The sequence below is a fragment of the Pleurodeles waltl genome, chromosome 4_1 (assembly GCF_031143425.1).
Source record: "Pleurodeles waltl isolate 20211129_DDA chromosome 4_1, aPleWal1.hap1.20221129, whole genome shotgun sequence".
Classification (NCBI taxonomy): domain Eukaryota; kingdom Metazoa; phylum Chordata; class Amphibia; order Caudata; family Salamandridae; genus Pleurodeles; species Pleurodeles waltl.
This window is the reverse complement of record NC_090442.1, coordinates 43,219,593-43,236,082: the sequence shown is the minus strand read 5'-3', so window position 1 is coordinate 43,236,082 and position 16,490 is coordinate 43,219,593. Positions and strand designations below refer to the sequence as shown.

Genomic DNA, 16,490 nt, shown 5'->3' with positions numbered 1-16,490 from the left:
GTGGGCGGCTTTCCTTCACTTCAAGGTCTGAGGGTGTTTGCGTCATCATTTCTGTTAAAGGGGGGATCTGTGAACTGCATCTTACTGCACTGAGGGGTCTGTGCACTGCATCTTACTGCACTGAGGGGTCTGTGAGGAATATGTGCACACTGCACTGTGAGAAATCAGTGCACTACATCTTACTGCACTGTTAGGAATCTGTGCACTGCATCTTACTGCACTGTGAGAAATCTGTGCACTGCACTGCATCTTACTGCACTAAGGAATCTGTGCACTGCACTGCATCTTACTGCACTAAGGAATCTGTGCACTGCATCATACTACGCTGAGAGATCTGTGCACTGCACTGCATCATACTGCACTGTGAGGAATCTGTGCACTGCATCTTACTGCACTGTGAGGAATCTGTGCACTGCACTGCAGTTCATCTTACTGCACTGTGAGGAATCCGTGCACTGCACTGCATCTCATTGCACTGTGAGGAATCTGTGCACTGCATTGCATCATACTGCACTCTGAGGTATCTGTGTGCTGCATCTTACCGCACTGAGGAATCTGTGCATACTGCACTGTATCTGAGGAATCTGTGCATTGCACCTTACTGCACTGTGAGGAATCTGTGCACTGCACTTCATCTTACTGCACTGTGAGGAATCTGTGCGCTGCACTGCACCTATTTGCAATGTGAACTGCTTCTTACTGCACTGAGGGGTCTGTGCACTACATCTTACTACACTGTGAGGAATATGTGCACACTGCATTGCATCTTACTGCACTGTGAGAAATCTGTGCACTACATCTTACTGCACTGTTAGGAATCTGTGCACTACATCTTATTGCACTGTTAGGAATCTGTCCACTGCACCTTACTGCACTGAGGAATCTGTGCACTGCACTGCATCTTACTGCACTGTGATGAATCTGTGCACTGCATCTCATTGCACTGTGAGGAATCTGTGCACTGCACTGCATCTTACTGCTCTGTACGGTATCTGTGCGCTGCATCTTACTGCACTGAGGAATCTGTGCATACTGCACTGCATCTGAGAAATCTGTGCGTTGCACCTTACTGCACTGTGACGAATCTGTGCACTGCATTTTACTGCACTGTGAGAAATCTGTGCACACTGTGCTGAATCTTACTGCGCTGTGAGGAATTTGTGCACTGCACTGCATCATACTACACTGAGAGATCTGTGCACTGCACTGCATCTCATTGTACTGTGTGGAATCTGTACACCCTGCACTGCATCTTACTGCACTGATGAATCTGTGCATTGCAGTGCATCTTAATGCACTATGAGGTATTCTTGTGCACTACACTGTGAGCAATCTTTATACTGCATCTTACTGCACTGTGAGGGATCTGTGTCACTGCATGTTACTGCACTGTGAGGGATCCGTGTCACTGCATCCTACTGCACTGTGAGGAATCTGTGTACACTGCACTTTATCTTACTGCACTGTGAGCAATCTGTGCACTGCACAGCATCTTGCTGCACAGTGAGATGTGAACACACAGCACTACATCTTACTGCATTGAGGAGTCTATGCACACTGCACTGCATTTTACTGCACTGTGGGGAATCTGTGCACTGCATCTTACTGTACTGTGAGGAATCTGCACTGCATCTTACTGCACTGTGAGAAATCTGTGCACACTGTGCTGAATCTTACTGCACTGTGAGGAATTTGTGCACTGCATCTTACTGCACTGTGAGGAATCTGTGCACTGCACAGCATCTTACTGCACAGTGAGATGTGCGCACACTGCACTGCATCTTACTGCACTGAGGAATCCGGGCACTGCATCTTACTGCACTGAGGAATCTGTGCACACAGCACTACATCTTACTGCATTGAGGAGTCTATGCACACTGCACTGCGTCTTACTGCACTGTGAGGAATCTGTGCACTGCATCTTACTGTACTGTGAGGAATCTGTGCACTGCATTTTACTGCACTGTGAGAAATCTGCGCACACTGTGCTGAATCTTACTGCGCTGTGAGGAATTTGTGCACTGCATCTTACTGCACTGTGAGGAATCTGTGTACACTTCACTTTCTTACTGCACTGTGAGGAATCTGTGCACTGCACAGCATCTTACTGCACAGTGAGATGTGCGCACACTGCACTGCATCTTACTGCACTGAGGAATCCGGGCACTGCATCTTACTGCACTGAGGAATCTGTGCACACAGCACTACATCTTACTGCATAGAGGAGTCTATGCACACTGCACTGCATCTTACTGCACTGTGAGGAATCTGTGCACTGCATCTTACTGTACTGTGAGGAATCTGTGCACTGCATTTTACTGCACTGTGAGAAATCTGTGCACACTGTGCTGAATCTTACTGCGCTGTGAGGAATTTGTGCACTGCATCTTACTGCACTGTGAGGAATCTATGTCACTGCATTGCATCTTACTTCACTATGAGGAATCTGCACTGCATATTACTGTACTGATGAATCTGTGCACTGCATCTTACTGCACTATGAGGAATCTATGCCACTGCGTTGCATCATACTGCACTATGAGGAATCTGTGCAACTGAGACACGTTTCATGATTACAGCCAATTCTCAGGAAAGGTCATGACAAACTGGGCCGATCCCTGCAAATCAGGAATGCTTGGTAACCCTAATTAAAGCAGTAACTGGCCCTTGTTTAAGTGGGGACCTAAATATTCACTAAGCCTCACTCTAGTATTATGTTAAAAACTGAGAGGAACACGATTGATGAACATCTTTCAACTACGCTTTCACATCTACACAGGTTTGTTGGTCTTGTTTAGTTTACACCTGAATTATAATGATGCAAATAGCTTTCCAGAAAAAAACATCCTGTTGCTGCTTTCAGTTCCTCTGCGTTTACAGAATATGACCACACGATTAGCAGACGGTGGCTGTCATTGCAAGCTGTGAGATACTCATCAGCTGTGCGCACACTCCCGTTTGCACCACAGAGGGTGGCAGCACAAGTGCAAATGACACTGACAGGGGTTTTGCTTGGACGATTTTCACAAGCTTTCTCCTGCCACATATTGGCGGTGGATATAGCACTAATGTGTTATTTGCACAACTCTGAACGGGGAGAGCTTGGATGTTGTGCAATGTGCATTGCCTATTGATGTGGTCCTGAGTGGGCAATGTACAGTGCCGTGAGGCTGGTGATGCAGCACTATTTGTTGTGGTGCTGTGTGTACATTGTACAGTGCCGTGAGGCTGGTGATGCAGCACTATTTGTTGTGGTGCTGAGTGTACATTGCATGGTGCCGTGAGGCTGGTAATGCAACACTATTTGTTGTGGTGCTGAGTGTGCATTGTACTCTGCCGTGAGGCTTGGGATGCAGCACTATTTGCTGTGGTCCTGAGTGTGCAATGTACTGTGCCGTGAGGCTGGTGATGCAGCACTATTTGTTGTGGTGCTGAGTGTACATTGTACGGTGCCGTGAGGCTGGTGATGCAGCACTATTTGTTGTCGTCCTGAGTGTGCATTGTACTGTGCCGTGAGGATGGTGATGCAGCACTATTTGTTGTGGTCCTGAGAATGCAGTGTACGGTGCCGTGAGGCTGGTGATGCAGCACTATGTGTTGTGGTCCTGAGTGTGCATTGCACTGTGCCGTGAGGCTGATTATGCAGCACTCTTTGCTGTGGTGCTGAGTGTACATTGTACGGTGCCGTGAGGCTGGTGATGCAGCACTATTTGTTGTGGCCCTGAGTATGCAGTGTACGGTGCAGTGAGGCTGGTGATGCAGCACTATTTGTTGTGGTGCTGAGTGTACATTGTACAGTGCCGTGAGGTTGGTGATGCAGCACTATTTGTTGTGGTGCTGAGTGTACATTGTATGGTGCCGTGAGGCTGGTGATGCAACACTATTTGCTGTGGTGCTGAGTGTACATAGTGCTGCATCACCAGCCTCACGGCACCATACAATGTACACTCAGCACCACAACAAATAGTGCTGCATCACCAGCCTCACGGCACTGTACAATGTACACTCAGCACCACAGGTTGCTTCCTTTTAGGGAGTCTCAGGGACATCAAAGACTTCATCTGCCAGTGCCTGGGTTCTTATGCTGAGAGTTCTGACTTGCGAAGTGGTGCCAAATCCAGTCCCTGGGTCCTTGGAAGTGGAAACTGGTGACCTGAAGAAAAATCCATGCACCAGACCGTTGCAGCAGAAAAATCAATGCAGGTCCTGAGCCGCGACTGAAAAATCGATGCAGCGCCTGTCTTGCAGCTGCAAAATCAACGCATCTCCTGCTTCAGCGCCAATCCATCATTGCTGTGTGTCTGGATTTTCCATGCATCGTCCCTGGGTGTCATTTTCTTCATCGACCCTGCACTGCCGACGCATCGCCTACCTGGCGGAAAAAGAAGCAACGCATTACCTGCCTGGCGGGGAAAAAAATGACCAGTTGCCTCACTTGTGAGGAAGGAATCGACGCATCACTTGCTTTTCCGACGCATCAGCTCCTTTGTGTCCTGGGATGTTTTTCGACTCATCCCAGGTACTGTGTGTTAAAAGGATACAACCACTGATTCTTCAGGATTAAGACTCTTTTAAACCTTTAAAAAGTAATATCTTTATTTGTGTATGTTGGATTGTTGTCGTTTTGTTCTTGTTTAACTCATATAAATATTGGCTATTTTTCTATCATGGTGTTGAGTACTTTTGTGGTGTTTTCACTGGTGTACTGTGTGTTTGTGTTTACAAATACTTTACACATTGCCTCTTAGATAAGCTGGACTGCCTGAGCCACGCTCCCAAGGGGATAAGCAGGGGTTATCTTAGCTGTGTGACTCCCTTACCCTGACTAGAGTGAGGATCCCTACATGGACAGGGTGTAAACTGACTGTATCTATAGACTCCATTTCTAACACTAGGCATAGTTTGTGAGGGTTGGACTCCATTTCTAACACTAGGCATAGTTTGTGAGGGTGTGGCTTAGCGGGAGTTCCAGTCTGAGGTACACAGTGATGCACCTGTGTCCCTGTGTTACCCTGCACTGTTGAATGATGATCTGGCTTTGCCATAACTAACACCTCCAGTCTCACCTCCCCAGGTCAGCAGAGCAACGTCTGGTTGTCTAAACGATGTAACTGTGTTGTAACGTCCATAACATATGGTGCAACAATTCTAGGGAGCTTGCAAGTGAGGGGTGGCCATTAGCATGCTCCCTACTGTGCTACACATGGTGGCGCCATCAGGAGTATCGGTAGGAGGTGTTTGCGAGAAACAGGAGGCTGTAGGTGGCTGTGAGCCAGGGGGGCGAACCCCCTTTAGTTACCATGCACCAGGGGTGCAGGAGGTAGTTTTGGACAGTGAGGTATTGCATCACAGCATGGGCTGCATTTAATGCCAGCATTCCATGGAGCAGCCAATACTTAAGTCTTCGGAGGGTTGAGGCGCTATTGGTGGTTGGATTATGGATGTAATGCTCAGTTGGATTGCTCCTGAGTCGTCAGAAGAGTGTTGTGCCTCCGAGTTTCGGAGGTGGGATGTGGTGGTCATTACTGATGTCCTTTCCTGGGGCCGCTGTGCTTAAGAGGACGCCCCAGACTCCAGTCCGGCTTGCGCAGCGCTACGGTGTGCACAGCGCCTGCCGAGGACAGACTCAGCTGGAAGGCATGGGGCTCCCCCTGTCACCAGTGCGGATGTTGCTGTGGCCGATCTATTCCCAAAAGAAATATGTCTGTTGGTCCACGATCACCTTCAATTTTGCAGGGGGAAAAAGTGACTATTTTAATCCCATGTCTCTTAGCCGTTGTTTAGCACTCGTGCACAATACCTTCCTGCGCTAAACTTCGTCAGTATCATCTGGAAAGATCCTTACATGTGCATTTTTGAAGGTGAAACAGCCTGGCAGCGCTAAGTCTGTGTAGTTCAGTATTTTGGCTATAACCGGCTTGGTGGGCCCCTCTAATGGGGGGGCTGCGGGCGGGCACCCGGTGCGCCTGTTCCTCAGTGAAACAGGACAAGAGGCCAGTGGATGCTGCATGTGTCGAAATTCTATTTTCTATAAAGGTGGTGCGATTTGCACCCTCTATGACCTGAGGGAGCTCCACAATGAAGCTATAATTGTGCCTAGAGCGCCCTTCCATGTCTTAGACCTTACTCTCCCGATTTGCACCCTCTATGACCTGAGGGAGCTCCACAATGAAGCTATAATTGTGCCTAGAGCGCCCTTCTATGTCTTCGACCTTACTCTCCTGAAAGCAGATCTTAGCCATTAGGTTAGGGGCCCCACCCTTCACTAAAGTGTAGAGGCCTTCTCCACTGGACGATTGTGGGACAAGTTCCAGGGAAAGTCCCCTGGGCAGGCAAAAAAGGCCTTGTCCACAAGGGCCCCATTCCACACTGACCAGGCCTTTGCCATGGCACCTAGGCAGAGGCAGCGATCAAGAGAGTAGTGAATGACATCTGCATTGCCACTGGCCAGAGTGCCTTAGCAGTGGAATACAGAGATATCCCCTCACTGGGGAGAGGATCTGCCACAGCTGGCAACAGACCAAGCCCAGCTCCTTTCCACCCTAGTCCTCTCTCCTTACACAGCAGCACCTGAAGTGGTTCCCCGTCCATGTGGTCTCATTGCACTTCTCCTCGCTGTAAGTCCTTCAGTGCCCTTAGTCACCACCGTCAGTCGCAGACCACCGGGCCCCTCCGAGAGGGCTACCACTCCACCTGCAGCAGGTCGAGAAAGCACCTCCATGTCTGAAGGAGCCAGGATCTTTGGCCGGCTCCCGCCTCTTCCTCTGAGGACAGGAGGTAGCGGACAGTCTCTGATGCATCCCTGCTGGTACGGTGTGCCATTCCTCTTTTTTCTCCCTGGCACACAGAAGCTTCTCAGTGCCCTTTGCAGTGAGCTGCATCAAGTAGGGCACAGTGGCCTCGCTCACCCTCCGTCTAGTTCACCCGCAGGGCCTTAGACCCCATTCACAGGAGCACCAGGACCCCCTCCAAGTCGACTGTCAGGGCCAGGGGCATTCAGTGCCCTGCGGATGGTGAAGGATTATTGACCCGACCGGAATCTCTGTTGTGGCACGTCTGTCATTTTGCGGCACTTGGTCACGCCCATCCTACAGGTATCCTTTTGTTGCTAGGTGTATGGTATTACTGAAAACAGTAACAGCAGCAAAGGCAGGGTTATGGCCTTAAACAGATTTGTCAATGGACATTGAAACTGTTGGTGTCCTAAAAGCTACAGTGATTACTTGGGTGGGTCCTTTTGTTGCTTAAATTGAGTTATTGTTATGAAGAGGGTTTTGCAGATTGTTTATAACTGGAAACACAGTAGCAGGTACTCGTACCAAATGAGTTGCCACCACTTTCCAAGTGACTAGTTTTGTTTAAGAATTGCAATTTTATAAAGAGCTGTTGGGAACTAAAGACTTCTGAGTACACCAAAGCACTATCCCTGAGGTTATCATTGAACATTGGACTCAATGTTACTTCCTGTGAGGAAAGAGTTGACACATCGCCTACCCAGCAGCAAAAGAAGCGACGCATTACCTGCCTGGCGAGGGAGGAATCAACGCATTGCCTCACTTGCGAGGAAGGAATCGACACATCACTTCCTCTTCCGACGCATCACCTACTTTGCGACCTGCATTGTCTTTGTTTTATCGACTCATCCAAGGGACTGTGTGTTAAAAGTATACAACTTCAACTCTTGATTCTTAACACAAGCAGTAAGCATGTTTGACTGAGGACCTGATTTAGATATTGGCGGATGATGTTCCGTCTGCAAAAATCAAAATCCCATAGGATATAATGGGATTTAGATCGCGGCGTGCAGGCTATCCATCACCGTTGTGACGGAGTAACTCGTCCGGCAATATCTAAATCAGGCCCTTTGTATTTCTGCTTAATGGGGTGGCAGCACCTTCTAGGTTTTTGCAGCTCTTACGTGTCACCTGAGACGGCGCATGCACTTTTGCTTGCTAGACATTTTGATAATTAAAAGAGGTTTGGAACCCGCTTGTTGCTAAGCTTTTGTTGTCTTGGTGTCACTCTCACTTGCTGGCTTGTGATTGGTCAGTGCATGCTATTTACACTTTGTTTTCCTCCGTGTTTCCCTTCCGTGGAGCATGGGCCTAGTACTGATTGTTTGTTTTTATTAGGGTCCTTCTGCTGCTCTTGCTGTGATTGTGGTACTATTTTCTTTCTTCCCCTTTCTAATTGTTTCTTATTTTTACAATTACTATTTTTTATTGTCTACCCTGAGTGGGTGAAAAGCTAGGTCTGACACTTATGTCTCAAATAATGCACTCTTCATGGTAATCATGCATGTCTCAAGTTTGGCAGCAATGCAAGAAGGTCAGTGTGTATTGGGGAAAAACTGTGACAGCAGGATAGCCCTTTGGATTTGGATATAAGAGTGTACTAAAAATATATAACAGAACATCAGACAACAAAGACATAACATGAATTACTCTATGTAGTAGAAGAAAGAGATAACATGCTCTATCATAACATATACAACAAAAAAGTTTTGCTACATTTGTGACGTAACATAGTGCCACGCAATATAGATTAAACAAAAACTTAAACTGATAACGTAATATGCGGAACCTCAACCGTATAGCACAGAAGTATTGTAGCCTCCTGTCTCTTCACGCTTGACTGTCTCAATTTTCTCTTTCATTTGGTTGCTGGTATCCAAAGTTCAGCTGTTTCACACACACACTAGTTTCTTGATCATTTCCAGAAGTCTCAATATTTCAACTCTCACCAAATGTCTCAACGCCTCAGATGATGAAGTAAAATTAATGTTTCACAGCTGTTCATTTTTTACAACAGCTGTTGATCCAAAGTCACTGCAGGAACATTAATCAAACTCTAGAAAAGGATATGGTGTCAGCAGGATTTATTCCTAGAATTAAAATCTGTCAAACTGCATATTGTAAAGCTGATCCTCTGAAGAAATATCCAGTTCCTCACAAGATTTCCTCCCCGTTGCTAGTGGTCTACCACACAAGTCTCTACGTTACTGCATGTGCCCAGTGACCGCAATCCAGCTGTTCCTCTTCTTTTGCTGAGGTGTTTCCTTGTTTAAATATAATGACCAAACATGAAGTATGATCTGTCCATTAAAGCATTTGTTTATCCCTAAATAAAGTGATTGTGTTTCTTTTTCAGCTGAAGAACACCACAGCCTTTTTACCACACACCACCTGCGCAGTCATATGCCAGAGGTTGGATCAGTACATCTTCTGAGCTGCCAAACTCTGCACTTCTTGCATCTGGTAAGTCATATTAGTATATCACTGGGAATAACTCTTAATATCAAGGTAAAGGGAGGGCTATGTTGGTCTTTCACACTCCTAAGTCATAAGTGCACACAACAAGTTGTGTTGTTCCAGTAAAAAACATTACATTTTTGGGCTACAGTTATCCCTATATTGATTTATCTCATTAGGTCTTAGAATTATCCTTACAGATGCTCACACCCTCACTCACCAAGGAGACATGCTTCATCATCATTTGTTCATCATTATTTTATGTGCATGGTTGGAAAAACGGTGCCTTTAACCCCTTGCTAAGTGTTTGAAGTAAACATTTGTAGATCGTGTGATATATAGCTAAACTTGCCTATAAATAACCTGTTGAGTATTTTATCGCTAGTTGGTTGTATCAATGATACGATTAAAAAGAAAGAACGTTGTCGATTAGCGGGACATAATCATCCCACAATTAGTGGTCTGTGCATCCTGATAAGGACAATCCCTGGTCCTAATGAAGTAAATCATTACAGTGATAATTGGAGCCCTACAAAGTTCTGTCTTCTCTGGGACGCCACACCTTGTTGTGTGTACCACTGAGAATACCTCAGCTGATCACCCTCCTAGGAAGACTGCTCCTTACGGCTCCCTCTTCTAACCCTCTTTTCACTTCTCTCCTCAGAGATAAACATGTCTATACAGAGGTCTGATCCAGGTGGTGGGAAGGAAGGTATCATATTGCTCCCACATAAGTATGTTGGTCTAACTGCAGAGGCATAACCTATGAAACCAGTCGAATTGGTGGGGGGTTTCAGAGCAATATAAAATGGTGGACGAGAACTTAAATAGGAGTCATGACCAAATTTCAATGTTAATCGTATCCAGGTGCTAGGCTTTGACTTCAGTAGAAGAGCCAGCTTTTGAATCCTCTTCTGAATTCCTGAAGGGAGGGAGAAGTGCTCAGGTGGATGGAGAGGATGTTCCAGGATTTTGAGGTGAGGTGGGAGAAGGAACGACCTCCACTTTTGCCCGGCAGATGCAGTGGTGTTGGGAAAGGAAAGGGAGGTGGAGTGCAGGAGTTTCGAGGGACAGTGGAAGCTCAGGTGGTGGCTGCTTTGTAGGCATGTGTCAGGATCTTGAAATGACCTCTCTTGTGCAAGGGAGTGTACGGTTAGCCAGTGGAGTTTCTTCAGGTGGGGAGTGATATGGGTCCGTCTGGCGAGGTAAGGGATGAGTCGATGAGCCTGCCTGCTGAGTTCTGGATGATCTGAAGTCTTTTCAGCAGGTGTGATGTGATTCCGGCCTAAAGAGCCATTTGAAGATCTTACAAAGCAGGTAGAGGATGAGGAAGCAGGTAGAGTATTCTGCGTTGATCGGCTCTTTATGGTGAGTTTGCTGTCCAGGATAATGCCGAGGTTCCAGGCTTGGTCCGTAGGGGTGGTGAAGAAGGTCTCCCAGGTCAGCGAGTGTAGGAGGCTGGCCTGGCTTATAGTGGTACCTGATGGTACTTACACTTTGTGTGTCACGGATTCGGGCAGGTCTGATCAGGACTCTGGTTGCAACACCCATTGAGGTCACAGAGTATCCCAAAGAGGTAGTGTACTGGGGCAGAAGAGCAGCTAAAGGCATACACGGAAAAGGACAGCTATGGACAGAAAAGTAAAAGCAGAGCAACCCTTGTGTGAACAAACAGGAAACAGATTACTAATGGACAAACACATTGGGCTTGTACACAGAGTAGGGCGCAGAACCTCCCACAGTGACAGGGAATGTCAATGCCTCTGTGCAGTTTTCTGTTACAGATAGACACCCCACAAGCCCCATAGAAAGGAGGCAGCAGAAGTGATTCAGTCTGTGGACCCTAGAGCACAAACAAGGATAGTACTTACATACACAAGACAAGCTCTTGTGGGCCCAGCTAGAAACACACTGGCGATTCCTGGAAAAAGAGCAATAGCACACTATCACTGTTAGGCACGAAAGACAACGTATAACACTAAACAAAGATGGGGGTGGAATTGCCTTCTGGAAATCATGAGCCAACCCCAGTATAAAGGAGGACACTTATACACTGGTGAAGACTGATAGAACACTTACCAGACACAAATACCGAGAGGAAACGGAAACAGAAGGAACAAACTAAGAGGCAGAGACAGGAACTGGTAACAGGCTCAGGCAAAGGCAGGACTAGGATTAAAAAACAGGGTGCAAACTTCTGGCTGGAACAAACAGACAGGACTGGGAAACAGAGAGCAGGCTGTGGCTGGCACAAGCAAGGACAGGGCTGGAAAGCAGAAAAAAAGGACTGGGAAACAGAGAGCAGGTTCAGGCTGGAACAATCAGGAGCAGGGCAGAGAAACAGGAAACAGGTTCAGAACAGGAACAAGAGTAGAACACCATCCGATAAGGGGTCTGTAACACAAAGGAATCGAACTCCAATGCACAACGGGGATCCTGAGGAAATGGCTGCTTATAAGCAGTTCCAAGCTGCAGAACACCCCAGTTGGAATCACATGACTGGGCTGCACAGGAAAGGTCTCATGTGAGTGTAGTTTCACACACTCGCAAGTCCTGGAGGAGAGGATCCGGTGAAAAGGAGCAGCAGGACTTCTCCCATAGAAAACAATGGGAAACAGAATCCAGGATTTCCTGACTACCAGGTTGTGCATTATGGGATTTGCAGTCCCAGGAAGCAAATGTGATACTACAAAAGTATACCATGGCGAAAAGAGAAACAATCGGGAGTCAGCATGGGACTCTAGATAAGTGTTCAAGCTGATTCCCAGGCTTCTGACAGTCCCCTTAAAGTGCCCCCTAGAGATGGGACGACCAAGTTGTAACATTGTGCCAGGTCCAGTTATCCCTTATTAGTAGATTAGTAGTGTTCTAGCAGCTTAGGCTGATAGAGGTAGTTATAGCAGAGCAGCTTAGGCTGAACTAGGAGACATGCAAAGCTCCTACTATACCACTTGTATCATATAGCACTATATCATAAGGATCACAATACTCAGAGTTACTAAAAATAAAGGTACTTTATTTTAGTGACAATGTGCCAAAAATACAGTATCTCAGAGGATATACTCCCTTAGGAGGTAAGTAAAATACACAAAATATTCGCACAAACCAAAATCAGGTAAGTAAACAGTTAGAAAAGTAGTGCAAACACTGTAGAATACAATAGGCTGCAATAGGCCTAGGGGCAACACAAACTATATACTAAGAAAGTGGAATGCGAACCACTTAAGGACCCCTGGCCTAGTGTAGTGTGTAGAGGTACGCTGGGAGTGTAAGAAAACACTAAGGGTGTCCAAGATACCCCAACCCAAGACCCTGAAAAGTAGGAGTAAAGTGATACTACTTCCCCAGAAACACACTAACGTCGTGATAGGAGATTCTGCAAAGACCACAACAGACCGCAAAGCACTGAAGACGGATTCCTGGACCTGTAAAGGAAGGGGACCAAGTCCAAGAGTCACAAAAGTGTCCAGGGGGGACAGGAGCCCACTAAACCCCGGATGAAGGTGCAAAATGGCTGCCTCCGGGTGGAAGAAGTTGACGATTCTGCAACAACGAAAGGTGCTAGTAACTTTGTGCAGAAGATGTCCCAAGGAGTGCTGGAGGATGCAGGGTTGTTTCTTTGGAGAAAGACCGCAAACAAGCCTTGCTTGCTGCAAATGTCGCGGTTGAAGAAAAAGGGTGCTGCCTGGGCCCAGGAAGGACCAGGAGGTCACCACTTGGTAGAGGAGACAGAGGGGGCCCTCAGCAAGACAGAGAGCCCACGCACAAGAAGGCAGCACCCACAGAAGTACTTGAACACGGGTCATCTCAACACTACAAAAGAGGGTCCCACGAAGCCGGTGGTCAACTCAGTGAGTTGAGCAATGCAGGACGGAGTGCTGGGAATCTGGGCTAGACTGTGCACAAAGGATTCCTTGCAAAAGTGCACAGAAGCCCTAGCAGCTGCAGTTCACGCAGTACACAGGATTACTGTCTGAAGAGGGGAGGCAAGGATTTACCTCCTCCAAATTTTTACAGTTGGACCACTGGAAAGTCTGGGTCACTTGGGTCCACCACCTGTGTTCCTAGGGCCACGCTCATCAGGATGAGAGGGGTCCCAGAGTACCGGTGACACTGAAGTTTGGTGCCTGCGTTAGCAGGGAGAAGATTCCGTCGACCCACTGGAGATTTCTTCTTGGCTTCCAGTGCAGGGTGAAGGCAGACAGCCTCCAGAGCATGCACCACCAGTAAACAGTTGAGAAAGCCTGCAGGATTAGGTGCTACAATGTTGCTCGTAGTCTTCTTGCTACTTTGTTGCAGTTTTTTAGGCATCCTGGAGCAGTCAGCGGTAGGCCTTGGCAGAAGTCGAAGAGGGAGATGCAGAGGAACTCTGGTGAATTTTTGCAAGACGTTATCTGAGGAAAATCCCACAGGAGAGACCCTAAATAGCCTTCAGAGGAGGATTGGCCACCTAGTGAGGTAAGCACCTTTCAGGAGGGGTGTCTGACATCACCTGCTGGCACTGGCCACTCAGAGGCCTCCATTGTGCCCTCACACCTCTGGATTCAAGATGGCAGAGGTCTGAGACACACTGGAGGAGCTCTGTGCACCACCCCTGGGGTGGTGATGGAAAGGGGAGTGGTCACTCTCCTTTCCTTCGTCCAGTTTCGTGCCAGAGCAGGGACTGGGGGTTCCCTGAACCAGTGTAGATTAGCTTATGCAAGGATGGCACCATCTGTGCCCTTCAAGGCATTTCCAGAGGCTGGGGGAGGCTACTCCTCCCCAGCCCTTAACACCTATTTCCAAAGGGAGAGGGTGTAACATCCTCTCTCAGAGGAAATTCTTTGTTCTGCCTTCCTGGGACTGGGTTGCCCAGACCCCAGGAGGGCAAAACCCTGTCTGTGGGTTGGGTAGCAGCAGTAGCTGCAGAGAAAACCCCAGAGAGCTGGTTTGGCAGTACCCGGGGTCCATAGTGGAGCCCCAGGGATGCATGGGTTTGGCACCCCAATACCAGATTTGGCATGGGGGGACAATTCCATGATCTTAGACATGTTACATGGCCATATTCAGAGTTACCATTGTGAAGCTACATATTGGTATTGACCTATATGTAGTGCACGCCTGTAATGGAGTCCCCGCACTCACAAAGTCCGGGGAAATTGCCCTCTCTGTGGGGGCACCTTGGCTAGTGCCAGGGTGCCCTCACACTTAGTAACTTTGCACCAAACCTCCACCAAGTGGAGGTAAGACATATAGGTGACTTATAAGTTACTTAAGTGCAGTGTAAAATGGCTGTGACATAACGTGTGCGTTATTTTACTCAGGCTGCAGTGGCAGTCCTGTATAAGATTTGTCTGAGCTCCCTATGGGTGGCAAAAGAAATGCTGCAGCCCATAGGGATCTCCTGGAACCCCAATACCCTAGGTACCATATACTAGGGAACTATAAGGGTGTTCCAGTGTGCCAATTAGAATTCGTGAAAATGGTCACTAGCCTATAGTGACAATTTTAAAGACAGAGAGAGCATAAGCACTGAGGTTCTGGTTAGCAGAGCCTCAGTGACACAGTTAGGCACTACACAGATACACACATTAAGGCCACAAACTATGAGCACTGGGGTCCTGGCTCGCAGGATCCCACTGAGACAGGCAAAAACAAATTTACATACATGCGAAAAATGGGGGTAACATGCCAGGCAAGATGGTACTTTCCTACAGCGAGCCACGGTGAGTCGCACCCACGGAGAGGTGGCGCTCCAGAAGATCAGCACTTTCGTCTTGTCTGTGTTGAGTTTGAGGTAGTTGTCATGCATCCAGTTGGCGATTCTTGTCATGGAGAGGTGGAAGCTGTCCTTCGTGGTGGCAGGGTCTCCCGAAAGTGAGAGGTTGAGCTTGGTGTTGTCCACATAGGAGATCATGTTCAGTCCATGGTTTCTTATGATGTGGGCCACGGGGGTCATGTAGGTGTTGAAGATGGTGGGGCTGAAGGATTAGCCTTGATGATGCAGCAGATGATGTTCTTGGGCAGGGAGGGAGGTGGACTCTCTGAGCTCTTCTGGAGAGCAAGGATGCGATCCATTTAAGGGTGTTGTCTTGGATGCCGATCTGATGTAACCTCTTGATCTGGGTGTGGTGGGAGACAGTGTTCAAAGCTGGCAAGAGGTCATGGAGGATCAGGGCAGCCAAGTTTCCTCTGTCCAGGAGGGTTCTGATGTCATCCGTGGTAGCGATCATGGTGCATTTGGTGCTGTGGTTCAAGCTGAATCCAAATTGTGATGCATCTAGGAGGTCGTTGTTTTCTAGGTGTTCATTGAGTTGCAGGTTGATGGCCTTTTCGAGGACTTTGGCAGGAAAGGGGAGCAGGGAGATTGGTCAATAGTTTTTTAGCTTTTTGGGGTCGGTGGAAGATTTCTTGAGAAGGTGGCTGAGGTGATGGATATGCTGAAGATGTCTGTGAGCTTGCTGCTGATGGTGCTGTTGCTGAGGTTGAACATGTGATGTGGGCAGGGGTCCATGGGAGATCCAGAGTGGATGGAATGCATGATGTGGACAGTGTTCTGTGTGGTGAGCTGGTTTCAGCTGGTGATACTGTTTTTGGAAGGGGCGTCCGTGGGGTCAAAGAGGCTGAGGGTATTGGCAGCGGTGTGTTGGGGTTAGAAGTTCGTGTAGATGGTGGAAGTCTGCTAGAGTGTTGCAAAGTTCCTGGGAGGGAGTAATGATGTTTCCTGTCATAGAAGGGTAGGAGAAATCCTTGACAATGCTGAAGAGTTCTTTACTGTGGTTGGACCTGGCATCAATGCGATTGGCTAAGGTGTTCCTTCTGGTGTCTTTCATGAGACTGTGGTACTTGAAAGTGGTCCGGTTGGTGTTTTTTTTGGTGGTGGGCCATCTCCTTTCCAGTTGTTTGCAGTTGCGTTTGGAGTTCTCAGTTCCGGGGTGTACCAACTGGCTTGTCTGGAGAATCTGTTGGGTTTAGAGGGTTTGCTGGATGCCATTCTGTTGGTGCTGTTGAAGATTTGGGTTGTGAAGTTTTTGACAGCTTGTTTGACATTCGAGGAGGTGCTGGGGGGGAAGAGTTGAGGGCATCAGTTCATTAGCTCTTGGATACTTTGTTCCAGCTGCCATGAGAAGTACTGATAGGTTTGGTAGCATGGCTAAGGGTTGTTGTGTAGGAGAAGTGGACGACTACGTGATCTGTGCAGGTGAGCTTGGTGGTGTGGCTGTATTTGACTATGTTGCTGGAGGTGAAAATTGGATCTAG

General features: G+C 47.8%; 1 protein-coding gene across 1 annotated transcript in view; it reads left to right on the top strand.

The window, feature by feature from the left end:
- LOC138287347 (zinc finger protein 850-like) overlaps positions 1 to 16,490 on the top strand; it is a 411,450-nt gene that overhangs the window by 176,923 nt on the left and 218,037 nt on the right. The window contains exon 4 of the mRNA XM_069227705.1: positions 9,151 to 9,257. The gene's annotated coding sequence lies outside the window, so the exon portion shown is untranslated. The remainder of the gene's footprint in view (positions 1 to 9,150; positions 9,258 to 16,490) is intronic.